Raw genomic sequence first — 23671 nt, 5'->3', positions numbered from 1 at the left:
TGCCCTGCTCTGCAACAACATCACAGTCATAAAAGATTTATCTCCACACACACACACACACACACACACACACACACAGTTTCAAGCTTACGTCTTCATCCAAGTAGGCTGACACGTAGGGGCTGCTCTGTGTGTGTGTGTGTGTGTAAAACAGGGACCTCATTCTGTCAGAAGGTGAATCTCTGCGGGGGATGAACTAGCATTCGGCCTCATTAGCAAGAAACCTGCTCATCGCTCAGGTCACATGCATTCTCTCTCTCTTTCTCTTTTACACACACACACACACACACACAGACATACAAACACACACAAACACACACAGCTGGGTCAACCCTTCACCAGTATGTTTTTGTGTGTGTGTGTGTGTGTGTGTTTGTGGCCATGGATCATGCTCTCTAATTGAAGACACAGCTCCTGTACTCGTGCTCTCACCTTCTCTGAGCAGCTGTATTTATGTTTACTGCTGTGACCCAGATACCTCCATTACCCGCTGGAGACGGAGCCCTGTGACTGCTTAAAGGGATAATTCACCCAAAAACACAATAAAAGTTTTCTGAGGAGTCTGATCTAGTCTGATTTGCTGAAGATTGGAGGTATCAGTGCGCGCACAGTTTCATTACATTTGGGTACTCCACAAACTAAATTACACCCACATGCATACAGTTTGACTCTACCATAACAACAAAGAAAAAAAAAGAATGCTAGAGCTGTTACAAAACTTAAAGGCTGGAAACAGCTAGCAGTGACAGGAATCAATAGAAACAGGGTGTCCAACAAAAGTTCATCACAGCAGTGCTGTGGCTTTTTAATACAATGACAATGTGTATGATTGGCATTCACACCCGGCTCAAAATGGCTCTGCAGTAGACACAAGTTTTTATCGCCTCTGGCTCCAATCGGCATTGATGGGAACACAACACCTGGTTCACTGATTACCTTCCATCTCCTCCTAAGCAGCGCTAAAACACTGATCCAAATATGTCTGCACCGAATTTGACTCAATAAGAGATATATAAAGAGATGAAACCACTAAGATGTTTTCAAAGACCTCTGACCCTGTTGCTGTCTACTGTTTACCTGTTCTCCTGCCTGTCCATGATGCTGCATGGACACATTGACAAAGCAACTCACACAGATACAAGCTGACAGAAAGGCTGCTCCGTGTGGTGTTCACTGGCAGAGGGAATACAGTGGCTGGTTGACCTGTGTTTGAAAACCTGTGTGCACATGCTAATTTGGGTGGGAAAGCGGTATTAGTTTTCTTGGGAGGATGACTCTGCCATTATGTCATCTTGTCACCTTAAAAAAACACATGAACACATCGGTCAGTCCCTCCCATATCTACAAAAGTTTGATCTCTATCATGTTGCTGTGCTCGTCTCACACCCTGGCAGACACTCATGTCTCTGTTAGGCCATTTATAAACAAACATGATTATAATGTTGCCATGTTGCTGCGCCTGTGTCGTAGGCCTTGGTTGTGCAGATGCTGTGATCCTGCTTGACGCAACCTTCTACTGCAATTATTATACGTCATGCCTCCACTATTAATATACGCATGGAACTCTTATGAACACCTACGATATATATATATATATATATATATATATATATATATATATATATATATATTGTGCCACAATGCCACCAGCACAGGTTACTAATTTTTTATGTGCCAGAACATGTCATAATGACAAATGCTGGTTCAGCCAGTTTGCATAAAATCAAACCGGTTTAAACTCGCACAAAGAACTGGACTGGCAGAATGGGAAATCCACCCAACTCTAACACAAGGGTATAGAAGTTTGCATCCTCTTAAAAACGTATTTCACCGATATTAAGAAAGCTCTCACATAAAACTAGACTGTTTCTGCAGTAGAAAGACACAAATACTTTTGAAATTGATGCTACATGACCAGAGAAAAAGGATGCATTTGCTCAAGAGGTCTACCAGAATGCTACGCGCCTTATGTAAGGTGGAGTGGTCTGTGTGAAACAATGGTGGCTGGATCTTGTGTTGTAGTTAAACAGTAAGATAAAAAATGTTTCTGAAAATATTTGGGGGCAGAAATATGCAATTCAGTGACAGAATCTAGGCACTGGGTAGATGAAGAAAACTTACCACAGGTCATCTATACAAACTAGACACATTGCTTTGATACAAAGCTGGTTGAAAATCAGCGAAGTATCCCTTTAAAGCTACCTAATGAACATTTTTTCCTGGAAACTTCACCGTGATGATAAGACTCAAAGAAGTCATTGTGTTTGACAGAAAGTAGCCCAGAACCCAATTCCTTGTAAAATGATAACTTGCTTCTTTTCTGTTTTAGTATGGATTTTACAAGCAAGATCATTATAACAGCATTATTAGTAATTTCAGGTTTAAAGGCAGTGGAAGGCATATTTTTGACCTTTGGACAGGGCTAGTTGTTTACCCTTGCTTGCAGTATTTATGCTAAGCTAAACTATTTATCCGCTGGCACTTGCTCTTTATAATTAGCTGCAGATATCAAACATAACATCTAACTTTACAAGAAAGTAAATAAGCCACGTGGCTTTGACATATACACCTAATCACTGATGAATGGATAAAATTTCATGTAAGAGGAAAAATAACTAATCTTCTGTTTCTGGTTATTGTCTGGATTGTGTGGATTTTAAAAATTATATTAAAAATGGTGCAAATCTGAAAAACTATAATTATGATTATCATAATTATTATCATTATTATAAAATTGTGTTACAGAATTATTCTCATCTTCAAGCACTTTTTCAAGTAATTTCTTCCTTGTTTACTGCCCCCCCCCCCCCCCCCCCCCTCCTGTTGGGCTGTGGACGACAAAAAAAATGCAGAAACAAAGAAAAAAAAACAAAAGAGGAGGCCTGTAAGGTAAAAAAAAAATAGCAGTAAAGAAGAAAAAGTGACATAGCAACAGTTGTTTGTAGAGTTCAATCCTGGTCAGTAAACAGATCTAATGTCCCTGAACTCTGAGCGATGGGAGGGTCAAAGTCATGAGAGTTGTTTCTCCTCGGTACTGTGGCTCTCAGCAGTGTGACTGTGATGGAGTGTGATGCACCCCACAGGGAGGCCATGCGAACTGCATCCGCCTTTCCACAATGCCTTGTGTGTACAGAGTGGTGGCGTTGGCGGTAGGGTAGGAGGGTTAGGGGCAGCAGAAAGTGCGGCCACTCGGACAGAACTGCTCTTTGCCTCTGGCATCACCATGGAGACGGGGGCTCTTTTTATAGAGTCCCCAGGCTGCACCTCTTCTCCTGCTGTTTACCATTCAGTTCATATGTTGGAGGCTAACGGAGTGCAAGAGCTGAAGGTACAGGGAGCATTTTTTTCTTATTTGACTACAGAGCGGAGAGGGTTTGTGTGTGGTCCTGCTGGGAAGCTCAATGGGCTGAGCAAGGCACTAACACTGCTAAGGCTGTCGGTTTGATTCCATGTACTGTCAAAGTGTGTGAAGTGACTGGTATTCCACTCCCTCCTGGTATCTGCTGTCATCCCTCCGGTGTCGCTGGGATCCTGTCCAGTTGCACACACACATAAACACACAATCAAACACACTCAGCTGCGTTTGGGTGCAAAGTGTGTGTGCATCAAGGAAGTGAGTCAGGGAAATGCTCAGAGAGAGAGAGAGAGGGAAAGTGCCACTAGGATGAAAACACACCCACACTCACACACACACACACACACACACACGCACACACACACACACACACAAACGCACACACACGCACTCCCACGCTGCCACAAACACACATACACAGTCACACCTACTGGATGCACACACATGCAACAGAGCAGATCCATAGTCCGCTCACATGTGGGTGTGTGCTTCCTCCTCCTTACTCACATTTTCGCTGGCTTTTTTCACAGAGACACACCCACTGTGTTTTGTAGGACAGGACGCACACACACACACACACACACAGGCACACAGGAAAAGAGAGAGGAGTGTGTAACTCTGTCACTGTCTGGACACAGTGAGAGGCAGGAACCACCACTTGAGGCAACTGCTCATTCAGGATGGTGTGAGGCGAAACAGCAGAGGGGAACACACTCTGGTGATGAAACGGATGCTGTCACTGTGGCCAGATTCTGAAGAAAAGGAAGGTTTTGTTCGCAAGTGTTAGTCATGAGGATAAACTGGAAGGAGAGGACAAGCAGACAGAAGCAAACACACACTTACTTACACACACTATGGCCCAGGAGACTGTGAGTAAAATAGACTATATAACTCTTTTTTTTTATGGGTTTTATGTAATGCAGATCTGATGCTGGTCTGGTTTGGCTTTTGGCTTGTTTACAGGAGAGCATCTATAAGTGTGTGTGTGTGTGTGTGTTTGTGTGTGTGTGTGTGTGTGTGTGTGTAAAGGCTCACGACTGTCCCATGCAGGACTGAGTTTGTTTACCTGCCTGCATGCATTCCCACATGAACTCACGTCAGTAGAAGGCAACAGAATCCGCAGGGCTCTGATACCTCCATGTCCTGCCATAAACACATTTCCCTCCATGTCTCTGTAATGCTCTGCTTTACCAGACACATACACATACAGGCGGTCAGACAGCCATAAGTTGTGTCTGTGTGTGTATGTGTGTGTGTCAGTTGAGAGGACATATGAAAGTCTGGGAGTATTCCTACATTACTGTAATTAAATAGGCATCATGTTTTTTTTTAAATATACCTTGTACATGTTATAAGAGCTCTTAAATATCCAGTTTTTCTGGAGTCACAAAGTTATTGAATAATATTCCAAACCACTATGAGGTGCTGCTGTGGTTATTGCACTGCTTTCTGTCTGTTTTGAAAACCACCAAGAAAGGGAATCAGAGTTAGAATATCGTAATTCTACAAACAATTCTTCAAAACCTCATTCTCACAGTTGTGTCTCCCCCAGCTGTCACCCACTGTAAAATCGGACTTTTTTTTTTTTTTTTTTTAAATAATAACTAAAGATGAAAAGTTAATATACTTAATCTGAATTTCTGTTAACTTTTTAATCTAATTGTTGAATTTACATAGTATTTAGTTATATTTACTTAATTCTGTGAAGTTGCTGCAACTTAAAAATGACAAGTAAAATTACCTTGTTCTTTCAAGTGTTAGCAACCTCAGTAAACCAAGTTAGTCTGACTTAACTTGATCATGAAGAAGAATGGTGAAGTTAGGAGATCTACAAGTTCTATTTTTAAAAATGTGACTGACTAGTTTGCAACCAGCAAAATATAGCTGTATAGCACAGTACATTTGGTTTTCTGAAGTTACTAAAACTCAGAAAAATAGATGTATTTAAACTTGTCATTTTGTTGCAATATCAGAAAATTATGGAAATATAACTACATTTAAGTAAATGTAACAATTATATATGAAGTAGGGCTGTCAAATGATACATTTTTTCAGTGCAATCACAGCATTTCAATGGTTTATCTCAATTAATCACATTTTAAAGGCATGTTTTCAATTCCATTATTTTGTATTGCAAAACAGTTTTGAAGTCTATATTGACAAGGTGAATCAATTCTTATCAGATTGTCTTGATATGGAAATATATGACAGCAAAAAACTGCATGGGACTAACATAAAGTGTGCATGTCTGTAAAGGGGAGACTCATGGGTACCCACAGAACCCATTTTTACTCAGATATCTGGAGTTCAGAGGTCAAGGGACTGCTGTGAAATGGCCATGCCGTTTTTCCAACGCCAAAGATTATTACATCTTTTAGGCCTTCTAGTTTCAACTGATACCAGAATCATCACTGTAGCTTTAAAACTCAGCCAGCAGCAACCTCTTAAATATGGGAATGACAGCTGGCGATCAACGTGATTACAGAAAAAATATACAGACCTCAGTCACATCACAATTATTGCGTTAACACTGACAACCTTAATATAAAGTAAACATAAATGAAGACTAAGTTAAGACTAGACTAGTAAATCAAGAATTATACTTATGTTTCTTCAAGGCAATTGTTTTCCTAGATTTTTAAAGTTAAATCAAGCAGCACTAATCAATATTTTGATTTTAAAGGAAGACTTCACTCACAAAATGACCATTTGTTAATAGTCATGCCCTGTTACATTGAATTCGTAAAGAAAACTTAGGATTTTTTGCAAACATGGCAAAAATGTTGATTTATTGATTCACTGGGGAACACATTTAATGATAAAACTATATCAAAACATCCATTTACAACTCTTGCAAGAAAAGTGGTAACTTTCATTTCCGGTCAGTTTGAAATGGTAAGGTTTTAGGTAAAATGCACTTTTTGGGCACTGAGTCGAGGACTGAATAAATGAGAATTTGTTAATGGATAGTTTAATAGTAATTTTCAGTTGTTAAACATGGACACTAGTTAATCAGTTTATCAATATGTTTTCTTTACAAATTCACTGTAACATGGCATGACTAACTGATAAACAAATGGTCATTTTGTGAAGTTTTGCTTTATCAATGGATCAAATGAGTGTCTGTACTGTGGTCAGATGTGTTCTCAGCTTGTTGATGGCAAAAAAGTTGGATTGCTTTGAAGTGAAATGACTCCATAAACACTAAATGAGTTTTAAAAAATATCAGTTTGATTGCTATACTTTTATTGCAGTAACAATATCACTATAGCCTGTAAATACTTAATAACTGCCTAAAGCTTCAAAACTTTCCTCATATGTACAAAATAATTACACTCTACTGTAACTTGCAAGCTTTAATCCAAAGCATCACTCCAGATTGCACCTGGCTGCCTCTGATCCTGTTGGATGCATACAAATGTTGGGGCTGAGCTAGTCAGGGATCAGTTTGGTGGATTTTATAACTTATGCAGCAGGGTGGAAGCTGGGGAGTACTGAGATGACATGATCAACCAACATCCACCATTGAGCATGTGTGATAGACTGAGAAATCTGTCAGTCATGAAAGCATGCCCCAATTAAGCCGTAACACCCTCTTAAAGCTGTACCACTGGAACTTTTATAAAATACCTTTTTGTCATATGTGCTGAAAGTGTCACACAGTAGTACATGAGACAGATAGTCTGAGAGAAACATCATATCCCTCCTCCTAGTGCTTCTAATGGTGTTTGCTAGAATCCACCACAGATAAAACAACCAATAATAGCCGAGGAGTCTCTTACACATCTGCCAATCATATCAGTTAGCCAGCTAATCAGTTGTTGAAGAAATCTGTGACCTGGCCGCCATGATGAAAACAGCAGATCTAAAACAATGCCTACTGACCAGAGCAAAGGTTCTCATTGTACAGCTAACCAGTACAGTACAATATGTCTCTGAAAACATTTGAGGTGAGAAATAGGCAATTCAGTAACACATTTTTGATTCATATTTAATCAATGCTGCCTAGTTTGACAGTTTGACCACAGAAACGATTGACATGATGGGCAGCTGCTGTAGAGACTCCAGCTCTGATTAGTTGTTTTCTATGCCATTAGGAGCACTATGAGGAGACGTTTTTTTTTTCTCATGCACTACTGTCAGGATAAAGTGAAAGTTCAGTAAAAATGACAAACACTCATTTTTTATAAAAGTAACCAACTGAATTTTTGTTACCTATAATTGCAATACATCACCAGCAAAACACACATAATAAACAGGTAACTATTGATACCTTAACTTTATATGGAGGAAATTTGTTTTGAAGTTGGGGACTTTTCCCATAAACAAGTAAGTGTCAGTTTTGCTTTGAGAGCTGTAGCATGTTTTTGGGAGGCTGTGCATTTATTGTTAGGAGTATAAACTCAAAGACACTCAACTGAGATGAAAGCAGTGGACACTAAGAAAGGTTTTAAAGTGTGCCTTTGGCTATATTGTGCTCATTCTAAATATATTTGAAATCAAGTGGAGTGTAATTTTGTCCTTCCATCCAGTTTTTTTCAGGGACTTTTTCTGGGCTGCATATTTCCCACACATCAAGGTCATTGAAATGATAATATGTCAGTTATACTCTTTGTGTATTTACATGTAGCTGTTTTTTTATGAGGTGCTTTGCAATGCATGGCAGAGCTATGTACAAACTTCAACATCAAACCCAACAGATACTATCAGTCTTACCACTGAGGTCATTTCCAGGCAGAGACTTAATAACTAGATTGAAACTTAGACCGAAATCCTGATATAGTTCTTTCATTTACCAAACATTTAACAAGGGGATTTCCAAAGGCAATTGATTTAGCTCATCACTAATCCCTAATCGCCCAACCCTAATTCCTCTCCCTGTAGCTGCTCAGCCTGTCCAAGGTAAATGATCAGAGCTCAAAACATGTTTTTACCAACCCCAGGAACACTTGACACCTGACCATTCATAGGCGTCAAAGGAGCGCCCGCAGGCTAGAACCAGAGTTGGGACTCAAGCCTAGCTTACATCATTTCCTGCCGGGTTGGGAGCTGGCCGCAGCCACGCCAAGTACTTTGTTTGAGTTGGAAGTGGTGACGGAGAGCCCGTGTCACAGCGGAGTGTGTTTATGTGCTGTGGTAGGCATTAACGTGCTGTGAGAGATCCTCTGACTCGGCAGCTCTCAGTGGAAGCACAAAAAGCTGTTGAGGAGCGTGAGCTGTAAACTCCTGCTGCTGTTTGATGTTGGTGTGTGGCTGTAGTGGTGGCTCTGATCAAAACATTCTTGATGGGGTTGTAGAAGGAACACAATTGTAATACTCAGCTATGATGATGTAAAAATAACCAGTTTGAACGACATCAGTGGTCTCAATGCTGGTTCTTGCTCAGGATTTGAGAAGTCCATAATACCTATTTACAGGCCAGTCCAACAGGGGCGTGATAAAGGGCCGTCCCTGACATCAGATGGGGTCAGACAGAGTGGGAGTACAAAATGTACTGGCAAATCTGGCAGGCTGGACAGAAAATTATGGGCAGGGCTGCCAACATAAGCTGTGGCTTGTAGGCTAACTTTAGCATTCCACAAGTTCAAATTTATTCAAACAATATCTCTGTAATTAGCTTGATTCAGAGTGGACTCACTGACTGAGTGATTTTTTCAAGGCTGTATGTATTTGTGAGAGCAGATTAACAGCTTCTTCTTCACCGACATTAATATGGACCAAGTTTTGGCGCGACTGAATGAGGGTTAGGTGCCACCATATAATAAAATCATGAGTTGTGATTCATTGTGCATGTTAAAGGCAGGGCCATCTAACCAGTATATTATGTGTCTCTTCCACCCAGGCAGAACAAAGAGAGGACCAAAGCAGAGTCTGTGATGTGACTACAGTTTGACCAGATTTATCCAACGCATCCCTGAACATCAAACCAGTAAGTCATATTCCCTTTTTTTATTAACATCGAACATTTTGTCGATCAGAGATGGTTCCAAAAGTGTTCACCTGAGTTTCAAGATGTGGTCACGTCATTTAATCAGGCAAAGCTGCTGTCTGTTTTGCTGATGTCACTTAAGCTCAGTGAACAATTGAATATCAGTAATAAAGGATGGCTTCACATTTTTAATCTTCATCAAATGGCTTGAAGTGACATTAAAATTAACAAGAAATTGGTAAAAACTACATGACAATTACATGAAAATTAGTATAAATAAATAAATAATAAATAAATGTATTAATTGAATTAACTAAATGGCATGGAAAGACTTCTTAAAAATTGTAATAATTCCGTAACATAATTTAAAAAACTTTCATTCATTCATTGTCCATAACTGCATGTCCTCGCAAGGGTCGCTGGAGCCAATCCCAGCTGTCATTGGGCACGTAGCGGGGTAAACCCTGGATGGGTTGCCAGACTATTGCAGGGCTGAAACAGATAGACAGGCAATCAGTCACACTCACACTCATATCTACCAGCAATTTAGAGTCACCAATTAATCTGAGCTGCATGTCTTTGGAATGTAAGATGAAGTCAGAGAACCCAGAGAAAACCCACGCAGGCATGGGGAGAGCATGCAAGCTCCACACAGAAGAGCCCCCACCCACAGTCCAAACCTTATACCAACCTGGATTTTGAACCGGGGACCCTCTTGCTGTGAGGCAACTGTGCTAATCACAACACCACCGTACCACTTTTCTAAATCTATTAATTACTTGCAATTAGTGAAGTGTTTCTTACCAGGTTGTTCATTGCTTTTTTTCCCCTGTGTTTTTGAAATAAATCTCACCAGTTTGCTCAGTATTCAAAGGTTTAAATACTTGTGAAAGGTATCTGAAAGCAAGCTGAAAGGCGGAGCTCTTGATTTATTAGTCCATCTATGTTCCATCCTTCACCTATGGTCATGAGCTTTGGGTAGTTACAGAAAGAATGAGATCGTGGATACAAGCGGCCGAAATGAGTTTCCTCCGCAGGGTGGCTGGGCTCAGCCTTAGAGATAGGGTGAGGAGCTTGGACATCCGTGAGGAGCTCGGAATAGAGCTGCTGCTCTCGGGCATTTGATTAGGATGCCTCCGGGGCGCCTCCCACTGGAGGTGTTCTGGGCACATCCTACTGGTAGCAGGTCTCGGGCAGACCCAGAACACGCAGGAGGGATTACATATCTCGTATGGGCTAGGAACGCCTTGAGGTTCCCCAGGACGAGTTGGAAAGCATTGCTGGGGAGAGGGATGTCTGGAATGTTCTGCTCCGCCTGTTGCCCTCACGACCCAGCCCCGGATAAGCGAAAGAAAATGGATGGATGGATGGATTGTATCTGAAAGCAGCACAAGAAAAGTGACATCGCTCCAGGTTTCACAGAGTTATCAATATCCATTTACACATGAAAAATTATACTAAATGTAGCAAATAGAATTAGGTACCAAAGTCTGTACTTTTATGAGTTGGGATTGAATTTAGGCTGTGCTTCCTAATACCTGCAGCCCATTCTCATTCTGAACTCACAAACTAACTCCACTTTGACAGTGCTTTTGGCTTAAGTGCCAAAAGGCACCATTTGCATGTGCATGAAAGGCCACCGGACAGCATCAGGTGAGAACATAGCTGGACAGATCAGGTCAGTGTTATTACATGCTGGTGGATGGCACAGACAGCAGGGCCGCAACAGGTTGAGATGCTGCTGGTAATGATATAAGAAACACAAGGGCACCTATAGGGTGGATGGGAAGGGTGATCCATGGGACCTTCATTCAAGAGTCCAGCGTTTGCTTCCCGTCTGAATGTTATGTTGCTTTTTTTTGACCTTACCATGTGCCTCCTTAATAAATTAATTAATCCTAACCATCCGTGCCAGCATGTGTGTTAGCTGACCTTCTGGCATTGGTTGCCATGTGCTTGTGTTGTCTTAACATAACCACGTGCTGCGTAATCCCACTATATACATCTGTTGATGTCACGGTTGTGGAATGTAAACAGCAGATGCAGAAAGATACCTTGAACGTTTTATGTAGACGCAAGTTCACTGCAAAGCAGCAACATGGGATGACTTGGGATGAAAATGTGTTGGTACCTGAGAGTGCATCCAGATGGAGAAGCAGAATTGCATTTAATCTAATACTTCACCCTGCAGCTTGTTAAAAAATATATTATTTCAATACTGAATTCCACGTGTCAGAACTAGGACTGCTATTGTGATCTGTACCCAACCGAGTAGCTAATGTTGCTTAGAGTAGCTTTTTGAAGAACACTTTAAAATCAAAATTCATAGATTAGACAGAATACTTTGTTTTTCTTCTCTTTCTTTGTTTAGAGCAACTTCTGTCTCACAAATTATTCAACTGAATGAAGGATTATGTCCGTGCTGTCTGACTTTGGGCCACCTGTTGATGTCCCCCCGTGCCTATCACGACATCATCACAGCAATGTTGCCATTGTTGTCTCCAAGCCTCAGCAGAGTCGTAGGTTGATGTTGTGACGTGCCTTACTAAACCCACAGTTCCTGTTTCCATGCAACAAAAGAGGGCCTTTTGTTTGACTTACACACCCTTGCATTTTAAAATTAAACAAACAGTCGTGCTGTAACATCGGCGCAGGCTGCTACTTCCTCAAATATGATACAGTGATGTATGATGATGTGTGATACATGAAGTAAAAATCGACCCACAGCCCAGTGCATGACATTAGTGCGTCAGCCTGGAGAGGGTGTGTGTGTGCTGCTGACTGTAAGTTGTATGACTCAGCAAGATGGATGTAAGTATATTTGTTGCTGGCATTACACCTACTAAGGTCTCTCAGTATAACTCAAGTTCCTCGCTGTCTTGTTCTGCTATCAGGGCTGAAGGGTTGCAGTCAATAGTTCCATCACTCAGTTTCAGAATAAATCTACGTGTGTTGTTCTGTATCTATGTCGTGGGCGACATGAGAGCTGAACTGGTTAAAATATCTGTGTGCTTTGGAGTTCGAGACAAAGTGTTTGTTATTTTGTAAACAGTGTCTGAAACAAATAAATGAATTCGGAGAGCAGCTGCTTCCCACAATTTTTGCTACTTTCCAAAGAATCTGAGAATCTGACAAGTGCATAGAATCCAAAATTATTTTCTTATATTCTCTTTTTTCAACAGTTTTTTTGCAACTGAATATAACGTCAGCAATGTTTTGATTTATTGCATGAAGATTATAAAGACAATCAAGACAGAGTTCCCAAGGTGGGATCAGGGAGGCATTGTGATGCAGGAGAGCCAGAAGGCTATGATGGCTGGCTTTTTCACCTGCTTTCATGAAAAAGGTATAAACACCTTCAGGCATGACTGAACAATACATAATGCAAAGTAGTTTGACCTCAGGAAGAGCGGCAGAGGATGTCCTGCTTTTGGAGACTGTGGGAACCACAAGTAACCCTGTGTTTTCAGAGCGCAGTGATCTTGAGGGTTGGTAAGGAACCATGAGCTGTGAAAAATACGATGGAGCCTGACCATTTAGAGCTTTGTAAGTAAGGAGGAGGATTTTAAATTCAATCCTGGATTTTTCAGGGAGCCAGTGCAAAGAAGCTAAAACAGGAGAAATATGGTCCCTTTTCTTGGTTCCCGTTAGAACACGTGCAGCAGCATTCTGCATCAACTGCAACTTCAGTTTTGTCTGAATTCAACGTCAAGAAATTACGGCTCATCCAGGCTTTTATGTCCTTAAGACATGTTTGAAGTCTAGATAACTGATCAGTTTCATCTGGTTTCAATTTACAGAGTGATTTCTAATTATGTTGCCTAGGGGAAGCATATATAAAGTAAAAAGGATTGGTCCAAGCATAGAACCTTGTGGCACTCCGCAGCAGACCTTAGTATGCACAGAGGATTGATCACTGATGTGGGCAAACTGGGAACGATCTGATAAGTAAGATTTAAGCTTAGTGCCGTTCCTTTAAGCAGAGGCGGGGCTTCCATGGTGGCACGGGGGGGGGGGGGGCACCCGCCCCCCCAGCAGTCTGATTGGCCACCCCGTGTGCCTCCCCAGTGGCCATTGACTCATCATAATGTCAATCATTGCGTTGCGTAAAGTTACTGACGCTGCATGATAAGACGGAAGCAAAGCCGGAACCTTGTTTGATTAGACTATGTTAAAAACTCATGAAGGCTTTTATTTTGGAAAAAGAAGGAAGTGGCTCGTCGGCTCCGCGCATGAACTCCTGTAACTTCACCAGTCACAGACTTTTTTTCGACGTGATGCTAATGGTGCACCGAGCTAGAGAGCCAAGGCCTTGGATATGGACGAGTTTGTAAGGTTGTTCAGCAGCAAACACGGCAATCGCAAAATACAGTTATTTTGAAGTGTCAGCACCTTCAAATGAGTGATACATTGAGTGGTACTTACTCTGATTGTGATACAGAACACATAATTGTTTAAAATACACAGTGTAAAGAGCTGAGCACTAGTGATTTTGAATATTGTTGTTGTTGTCCATTTCACTGTGAGAATTTGAGTGGCTGTGGGGAATTATTTTTCTAAAGAGTAACATGGAGTAACATGGAGCAACCTGTTCTTTGCAGAGCACTAGTGATTTTGAATGTTGTTATTATTGTCCATTTCACTGTGAAATTTGAGTGTCAGTGGGGAATTATTTTTCTTAAGAGTAACTACTACATGGAGCAACCTGTTCTTTGCTGAGCCTTTTTTCCTCTGCTTGAAAATTGCATATAATTAATAAAATGAGTACATCTGGAACCACAAGGTCTGTTTAAATAATTTTGGTGTCATAGGGACCACTTTGAGGATTTGTTGAGATGGGTAATTATTAGTATATGTGTTACTGGTGAATAGTAAATGAAGATGAAGTATACCTAGCAGATTCAATGTGGCCAAGAAAAGCAAGATGAAAACATAAGCAATGTAATATTGAAGTGGGCAGCCTTCATTTTTGTTACTTTTGGGCGGCCCCCCCAGATTTATTGTCGTCACCCCCTGTGCCCCCCACCAGAAAATTCTCTGGACCCGCCCCTGCCTTGAAGGCCAATTAAGTGTTCCAGTCTGTGGAGTAAGATTTGATAGTCAGTGGTGGCAAATGTGGCACTGAGATCTAATAGGGTTAGACATAAACCAGACCTTTATCAGAAGCAATCAACAAGTCGTTCTTAATTTTTACTGGTGCCGTCTCTGTACTATGATAAACTCTGAAACATGACTGAAAGTCCTCGAATAAACTATTATCTTGGAGAAAGTCACAAAGTTGATGAGCAACCACTTTCTCAAGAATTTTAGAAATAAAGAGGAGATTAGATATCGGTCTATAGTTAGCTGAAACCTCTGGATCAAGTGTGGGCTTCTTTAGAAGGGGTTTAATGACAGCTACTTTAAAGGACTGTGGTACATCCCATTAATAAAGACACATTAATGATATCTAATAAAGAATTGTCTATTAAGGTTAAGGCTTCCTTAAGTAGCCTAGTTGGGATGGAGTCTAACAGGCATGTTGATGGCTTAGATGCAGAAATCAAATTAGAGACACAAACACAACCCCCTAAATCTTACACTCTGTGAGGACAGAGGGATGTCGTATGCTGTAAAGCCCTCTGAGGCCAACTGTGATTTGTGATGATGGGCTTTATAAATAAAATTGAACTGACTTGACTTGAATTGACTGGACCTTTCAATCCTTTTGATGCTTTGAGGGTACATCAATGACATTGACAATTAAAATAGAAAATAATAATATAAACACCCTAGTCCCCCAATACCCAAAGGATTACTGCTTAAAATTAATTTCTGTACACTTAATAGTTTAATCCATTAATTAACTGTCAGGACCCACATTTTTGACCTCCAGTCTGTGATCACTGAGCCTTGTGTGGTTAGTATTCCGGACAGTAGAGAGATATTCTCCTCGGTTTAGTAACTGACAGGTTCTGTAAGGTTTGAAGTTCTTTGAAGATATGAATGTTTCTTAATAAAATGTACCGAATGCATACCCACATGTAAGTGTTTTTGTGGGCCTTTGAGACAGAAGTCTCGCTGTGGTCTGACTGGTACCTGTTGCAGCCAGTGATGGGCCTCATGTACAAAGGGTGCGTACGCACAAAAACGTGGCATACACCCTTTTCCACGCTCACGTTCATATATACCATGGAAATGTGCGATGCTCCACACCAACTTCATGGCTGGGGTACGCACGTTTCTATTGCTTTTGATCCATTGGCGACACTTAGAGGTGATGCTGGGAAACTGTTAATAATGTCAAAACAATTACTCCTCTGGGTGATGTGCACATCAGAGACACACTGATGAACTTTTAACACATCCACCTGTCGGCAATTAGATGAGTGGATATAAAGCATGGGCAAAACGGTGCAGAAAGTAATGTTAATAACAATGGCAGCTTTAGCATTATGAGAAGATATTGCAAATAGCACCGTGTGAAGACAACGCATATTTAGAGACCAAGAAGATTTAATGGGCACACAATGACGACTGCCTCATCAGCCGCTTTAGGTTTTCAAAGGCAATCCTCTTGTAACTGTGCGCGGAGCTGCGAGGAGCCATGCGCTGCTTATGCCCATACAAGTGTTGACCACAGTGGGCTTACTAGCGACAGGGGTATTCCAGACAAAGCTGGCTGACAGACCGTGCCAGTCGACCCTGAACCGAGCCATGCCAGCTGTATAGGATGGAATTATCCGCATGTCAGCCAGGTATATCAAATTCCCATACAATGCCGTTGGCCAACATTAAAGCGCATTTTGCAGCGAGAGTCATACCCATAAACACGTGCGTTAAGTTTGAAATGACTTGATCAGCCTCACCTTTTTCCTTGCGCACAGCTGCGTTCATTTACAACAATAGTATATGATCTATGTAAGTGGTGTGTAAAATTAACAAATGGAAACTGTAAATCCATTTTGCACATAAAATATACCTATAGGAGCGTCTCCAACTCGCATTCTAAAAAAAAAAATTCTTCCCAGTTTTACTCATTGCTTATGTTTGTGTTATCTGATGGTGCAGAGAGGGGAGTCCTAAGTACAGGGCTTATTTAAATTAATCTACATATTTAAATGGAGTGCGTGGAGAGGGAGGAGTCTGGTACTCCTATAGGTGTGCTTAATTCCACATGGATGGATGGAATGTACAAAGGAAATGTTCTTGGATTCATGCATGTGCACAGTTTCATACATCTGGATTTTTTTGTGTGTACGTTCTTTACGTTTTCTGGATTTAAGTGTACGCCATGTTTCAGTAGGAAATCCACGCAAGTCTTTGTAAATGAGGCCCCTGGTGTTGCATACTGGCGTGATGGGAGTAATAGATTTTGACACAGACATGTGGGACTTCCCGTTGCTATTGATTTTTTTGTCCAGATTTGGGTGGCTCAGGTATGCTCCACTACTGCTGGGGCATCGATTGTTGAGAGCTGGTACTCATGAGAGTGGTTCACTGTTACTGAACAAACATTCTCAGCTTTAGTGGGAGCTGCCACTCCTATGGAGAAACAGGTTTAAAGAGTGAGCAGGAGATGTCTTGACCTCATGAGTCCATGCTGCAGGGTGCTGTGCTGCACTGGGTGTTGTTTTATTTCATCAGGCTTGAGTGAAAAAGTCATTAAGGAGAGAGCAGGATAAATAATTTGTGCGTCTAGAGAAGAAGATATTCACCTCTTTCAAAAAGGGACACATTACAAAATGATTAGTGGCATAAAATCAATACTAACTTCTTTAACTACTTTAACTACTAGGCCTACTTTGGTACCAGATAATTTGAATGGCTGAATTGTTGCAAAATGTTTATGATATACTGCACAAAACATACATTTAAAGGTGCTACTGCTACTCTGCTCTCCCACTGTATTCACATCTCCACACCACTGCTGCTCAACGTACAAATGTTTGCCAATTCATTGCCCATCCTGCATTCATGTTATTGTAGAGTGGACATACAGACTCAAGGTGGGTTTCCATTACAGATTTGTGCAAAATGTAAGCAATATTTTTGAAATGTCAATAAAACACAATCACGAGATGAGTGTTTCCATTTAGTGATATTCTGCAACTTCTCTGTCAATAACATTCCAAGAAGCATGGCAATGGATGTTCAGAATATTAGCAGCTTTATTTCTATTGCAGCCACTAGACTAGCTGTCTTTATTTCCAATCCAAGGTGATGTAAGCGTGTTATGTGTGCAATAATGGAAAGCCAACCCCTTCTAGAGGCCACAAATGAGGGATTTCCGGGAGGTGATAGTCCAAGATTTGTGAATTCAAAACTGCCAGAAGATCTGCTCAACTTTTGAGTTATGTGATGCAATATCACCTCTTGTAGCGCCTGATGCGTCATGCCTGAGGGAGCCATCGCATCATGTGAGCTATAAAACCCCCAAAAATATATCCATTGCAGTTTTGTTAAATATGGCTCTTTTGAATTGCCTGAAATACCACCAAATTGATTGATTGCGCAGTTTGAGGGTTAATGGAAATGCGCCTTCAGCATGTCATGTGTTGAATCTTTCTGGTAGACAATTAATTTTTGCAACATGTAGCTAGCTATTTGTTAAATATAGAGTACTTTGTGCAGTGGTGTTTCAAGATTCATTTGATGTAATCTATGGTAATCACGGGATATGGCGAGCTAGCTTGAGGTAACACCATGACTCGCTGACTGGGATGACTTTTACACGGACTGCTTGCTGGGAGGAGTGTGGCTCCAGAGTTGGTGCTACAGCACACCAACACCCCACATTGTCACTTTATAAAGTTATAGAGGCGAACAAGTAAGGAAATGGTTGCCCTGTGCAGTGATCCAGTTGGGGAGGGGGCGTAGTTCTTTAAAAAGAAAATAATTCCTTCATAAAACAAGGTCTGTTACATAGTTGTGATTTCTGGAACGAGAGTCCTGAGTTTTTATTTATTTATTTATTTATTTATTTGCTCTTTGAGCACCACAAGCTTAGGGCCATCTAGTTCCAGTAGCAGAATACTGGAAGGAGAAGTCAGATTTTTGTACTGCAGATTTTGTACTGCTGATGCCTCGACCACTCTGCAACTCACACTAGAACATTCTAGATATAAACAGCACTACAGATGAGAGGAAAAATTTGTATTTTTGTTTTGGAGTGAACTGTCCCTTTAAGGGGCATATTGGAAACAACAAGCTGCTGGTGCTTTATCATACACAGTCCATAACTTGGGGTGTATTTTCTCTCAGAATGTTGGATTGGTGCTTAGATACAGCTGTTTGTGGGTGTTGTTGTAGTTGAAGCTGAGATTTGCGTGTGCTGTGACATCAGACAAGACAAGACACACAAGCAGAAAACACAGCTGACCTGCAGAATTATTACCCAAACTGTAGTAAACATTACAGTTGACCGAATGACTTCTTGGTTCAACTTTGACCTACTCTACTTACTGCAGTGACTTCTACGGCTGTTTTACTTCCTGATGGTTTAGTTGTTTACAACTTGTCTGAACGTCCACCCATGTTTTGATAAGCTGGAATGATACATAAAGTAAGGTTCAGCCACTCAATAGGCAGCTGATGTTTAAGTTGGTTCACACTAAACATGTTGGGAGTAGTTTTATTTGAAATGTCGGGCTTTTATTCCTTTACTTTGGTTCTTTAAGGCATTCACTGCTCAACAGCAGTGAATGCCTTTATTATTAGATAATCCCAAGAAACCAGAGGAAATGAGTCTAGTGTGCGGAAAGACAGAAGATGACATCTAAAAGCCAACAGTTCCTCAAGCATGAAAATCTTTAAATGACTAAACAAAGCAGAGCAAGTCTCAGCAGTTCAGACCAGTGCTCATATCCACCTGTTTCTCCATCTGATTTTAATTGGTGAACACCAAAACAGGAGAATTACAGTCAGTGTGGACCAATCTATCTTACTGTCCTGAAGTCCAATGACAGGTTAATAAAACGTCTGTATAACAAGTTTACACGTCCAGGTTGACTTGGAAATTGATGTCAAGGCTTTCTACCTAACCAGCTCTTGGTAAATAGAAATAATAACACGCTGACAGATGAGATTCTTCATGTGTATCTCCATATATTGAATGCTGGACAGCTGCCAATTGTTTTTGAGAGAGGACTCTTCATTTGCACACAGACTATTTACACTCTTGCCAGCAGAACTCATGAATCTTTCACTCGCAGTCAATTCGCCTACACTTTCTAGCATAATACTCACATGCCTGCAGCACAGTCAGATGTCAGGAGGGATGTTTGGCTGCAGATGAAGAGATTTTTGTTGAGTCAGAGCAGTGATGTGTCGGCAGACAGGCGATTCCAGGAACGTAATGGCTCTTACTGTAACACACTGCTCATTTTGGGAAGTTGTCCTGGCATTAAGCCAGGAGGGAAACAGAGGGGAAGTCGAAGATTTACAATTTGGCTTGCGGTTAGTGCTTTTGCTGACTAACTCTGAGTGTGTATGTGTGTGTGTGTGTGTTTGTGTGTGCAGCCTAAATGCATTCATCACACGGTTGCTGTGTCTCTCCGGCAGCGAGGCCAGAGTGTTTGAGTTACATGACGAGGTGCTTTTGGCACCACATCGCCAATAAAGGCTGCTCTTTGTAATCTGAGTGTGTGTGTGTGTGTGTGTGTGTGTGTGTGTGTGTGTGTGTGTGTGAATGTGTACGTGTGTGTGTGTGTGTGTGTGTGTGTAAGTGTGTGTGTGTGTGTGTGTGTGTGTGTGTGTGTCTTTTCTGAGTCACTCTGCTTTGTGGGCTTCAGAAGAAGTGTGTCAGACTTAAAAACAACTGCAGAGTAATCCAGAGAGGCCTCAGGGGTGTTTTAAATGAGAGTATGTGCTGTGTGTGTGTGTGTGTGTGTGTGTGTGTGTGTGTGTGTGTGTGTGTGTGTGTGTTTGTAAGAGGCTGGGGGGATGAGTAGGTTATTGGCAAAGAAATTACTAAATATCTCACTTTACTGTAAGTGGGTGATGTGTCGAGATTATGTCATGACCTGTTTTCCTCACTTTCTCTCTCTTGCAACACGCACACACACACACACTTTATCTCAATCACTCTCTAAACCCTGATATTAGCCTGTATTCCAGCGTGAGTGACTCAGACTGTCATGACGACATACCCATCCCTCCTCCAGTGTCACCCCGCATCACACCATACCAACCATCCATACATCTATTCTTCTGATATGAGTGTTTCTGTTTGTCCACTGATGATGCTGTTTTCCAGTGAACTTGAGATCCACGAGCAGCAACATGCTGCTACTTTTACGCCCACCTCAAATTGGCCTATTAAGATGGTTTATCTGTGTCCAGGGAGGGAGGCCTCTCAGCCAGGCCGGCCAGGCAGCGGCCGCTGTGCTGGGAGTGGGCTGGAGTTGTGATGTGTTCCGGGAACTGAGCCAAAACAAAGATAAATTCACCCCTCTGTTGGGGTACCTAGCACACTGACCCAGTGCTAAAAAGTGGAGCTGAAACTCTGCAGTCTGTTGATTGGTCAGTAGAGAATCAACACTCTGTACTCAGGGCTGGGCTGTGGCTGCTTTAACCATTGTTCATAGCGTGACAAGTTTTACATACATCAGTAAACTAAAACTATAAAATGAAAGGATGGTTGCAGCCTCTAGCAGCAATTTGAGACTGAGAAAAAAATCATTTAATTTACTGGGTCGACTGCTGGCAACTTTTAAGGTGGAACGTTTACTTGTAATGTTACTCAATGTATGAGCTGATGACGACAATCCATCAACACACCTTAAATTTCAATAAGACAACTGTGACCACTCCATCTGTTTTTACTCTTTCTCTCTTGGATGACAAACACTTCTGTAACACGTCAATCTGTAAACATTTAAAAAAAGTATATTAATTGCAAACAGATTATGTGAACTGCATATATTCTAATCATCACTCAGAGAAATAAAAAACTTGTTGCAGCATTGCTTCAAACAAATTTATTAAGGGATAACCCCTTGAGATGCATCATCTCGTCTTCCAGGGGGTCCTATACATCAAAACAATCAACAACAATACAATACAATCACTTACACACAGCACAAAACATACACTTACAGTGTGCACAACAGCTCCCAAATCCCTCCCGCCCATCCCACCATACCCCATCAGCCCCTAATCTGATCACAAGGGCAAAAAGAAAAGGTATAAAATAATAAAATAAATAAATAAATAAAAAGAAATAGTAATAATAGTTAATTAATTAGTAAAAAAAACAAAAAAAAACGAACTAATAACAACAGCAGGGGGTCTGAAACAAGGATAATAGGGAAGTCTTAAACAGATGGAGGGAAGTGACAGATCTAATAGATGGCGGTAAATTATTCCAGTCAGAGGGGGCTTTATGTATGAAAGCACGTCTACCAATTTCTTTTGAGGTTCTTGGGACAGAAAAAAAACAGCTGATGTGAGTGTCTGACAGAGTAAGATGGTCGGTAGGGGACTAAATATTGTTTTAGGTACAGTGGATAATTAAAGTGGACACATTTATAAATAAACTGTAGCCAATGAAATCGTCGCCTACTGTTAAGTGGAAGCCAGTCAAGGGTTTGATACATGATACAGTGATGGGTTCTGTAGGGACATCTTAACACAAATCTACAAATACTGTTAAATGCAACATCAAGAGAGTGTAAGTATTTCTCTGATGTATTTTGGTATATGGTGTCAGCGTAGTCCATTATCGGTAGTAGCAGTTGGGTGGAGATTCTTTTCCTTACTTGAGGAGTGAAACAGTTTATGGAACGATAAAGTATGTTGAGATTACGATTTATTCTGTTTACTACAGATTCAACGTGTGGTTTAAATGTTAATGTAGTGTCGATCCAAAGACCCAGGTATTTGAATGTGTCCACTTTTTCAAGAGGGATACCATCATTAAAGCAAACATTCAATTCAGCAGAGTGATGTGCTAATTTATGACTGGTACCAAACAACATAAGACTTATCTTCTTTTTGTTTAATGATAATCTGTTATGGCTGAGCCAGTCCTGTACATTAATAAATTCAGACTGCAAGTGTTTCAATTTCTGATATATAGGTGCTTGATGTGTAGAGGACTGTATCATCGGCATACAGTTGAGTATGACAGCCAGAAGAGGATAAATATGGAGAACAAAAGTGGCCCTAAAGATGACCCTTGTGGAACACCCCTTTCTATGATTAGATAATCAGATTGACTTCCTCCACAATTCACACATTGACGTCTAGTATGTAAGTAGGAGTTGAACCACAGTAAAGCATGATGAGACAGTCCTATTGTATATAGTTTGTCCAGCAACAGGTAATGATCTACAATATCAAAAGCTTTGCTCAAATCTAAAAAGACTGCACCAGTGAATTTATCACTGTCTAGTGCTGATAGCACATCACTAGTAAATTTAAGTAAAGCTGTGGTTGTGGAGTGGTTGGGTCTAAAGCCCGATTGGCATTGGAGACAAAATATTATAGTCAGAGATGTGTTGAGACAATTGATTAAAAACTAATTTTTCAAAAATCTTAACAACAGAACTAATGATGCTAATTGGGCGATAGTTGTTAAGATCAAGCGGGTCACCCCCTTTAAAAATTGGGGTGACCTTGGCACATTTCCAAGATAATGGGAGTGCACTAGTAAATAATGACAGGTTAAATAAGTCTGCAAGTGGGTAGATTAGATTAGATTGCTGCTCTGGTGTACTCAGGCAGTGCTCTTGCTTGAAAAGGAGTCAATGCACAAACCTGCTATTTATAAATATTCCATAGAGAGACTGTCACTGCAGTCTGCAGTCCCATGCTGTGAATGATAACCAGGGTTCAAACTGCATTCAGTTTAATTCAATTCAATTCACTTCAATTCAATTCAATTCAATTCAATTTGCTTTATTGGCATGAATGTTTGTAAAACAATATTGCCAAAGCGTCAGATACAATCAAATGATTATGTAAATAAATACAAGGGAAAAAAAATCAAATAGTGATATTCAAATCAACAGCAATCCATTGGATAAAAAAAATAGATGCATAAATAAAAAAGAGCAAGAACATTTTGTTTTGTGTGTGTGTGTGTGCGCACGCGTGTGTGTGTGTGTGTGTGTGTGTGTGATATGTGTACTGTATAAAGACGTAACAAAAAAGAAAAAATTAAAACAAAAAGTGAGACATGCAGGAGAAATGAAGTATAAACATCATGTCAGGTTGTTGTTCAGGTTGCACACAGATCGAGGGATTTAGGTATCAGTTTGTAGGTTTTACTTTTGGTTCCAGAAGTACTATACTGAAAGTTTTGGATCAAATCAAGCTTAAGGTTACAGGGAAGATGGATACATCTGCAACTTGGATTATAATTAGTCTCTAATTCCTCTTGGTTGTGTTTACACTTGACTTTC

At 40.7% G+C, this 23671-nt stretch overlaps 1 long non-coding RNA gene across 1 annotated transcript in view; it reads left to right on the top strand.

The window, feature by feature from the left end:
- LOC121961252 overlaps positions 1-23671 on the top strand; it is a 35150-nt gene that overhangs the window by 4188 nt on the left and 7291 nt on the right. The window contains exon 2 of the long non-coding RNA XR_006107035.1: positions 9198-9284. This is a non-coding gene — a long non-coding RNA (uncharacterized LOC121961252). The remainder of the gene's footprint in view (positions 1-9197; positions 9285-23671) is intronic.

This window comes from Plectropomus leopardus, chromosome 22 (genome assembly GCF_008729295.1).
Source record: "Plectropomus leopardus isolate mb chromosome 22, YSFRI_Pleo_2.0, whole genome shotgun sequence".
NCBI lineage: Eukaryota > Metazoa > Chordata > Actinopteri > Perciformes > Serranidae > Plectropomus > Plectropomus leopardus.
Note: the sequence above shows the minus strand (reverse complement) of the source record. Positions and strands in the feature narration are given on the sequence as shown.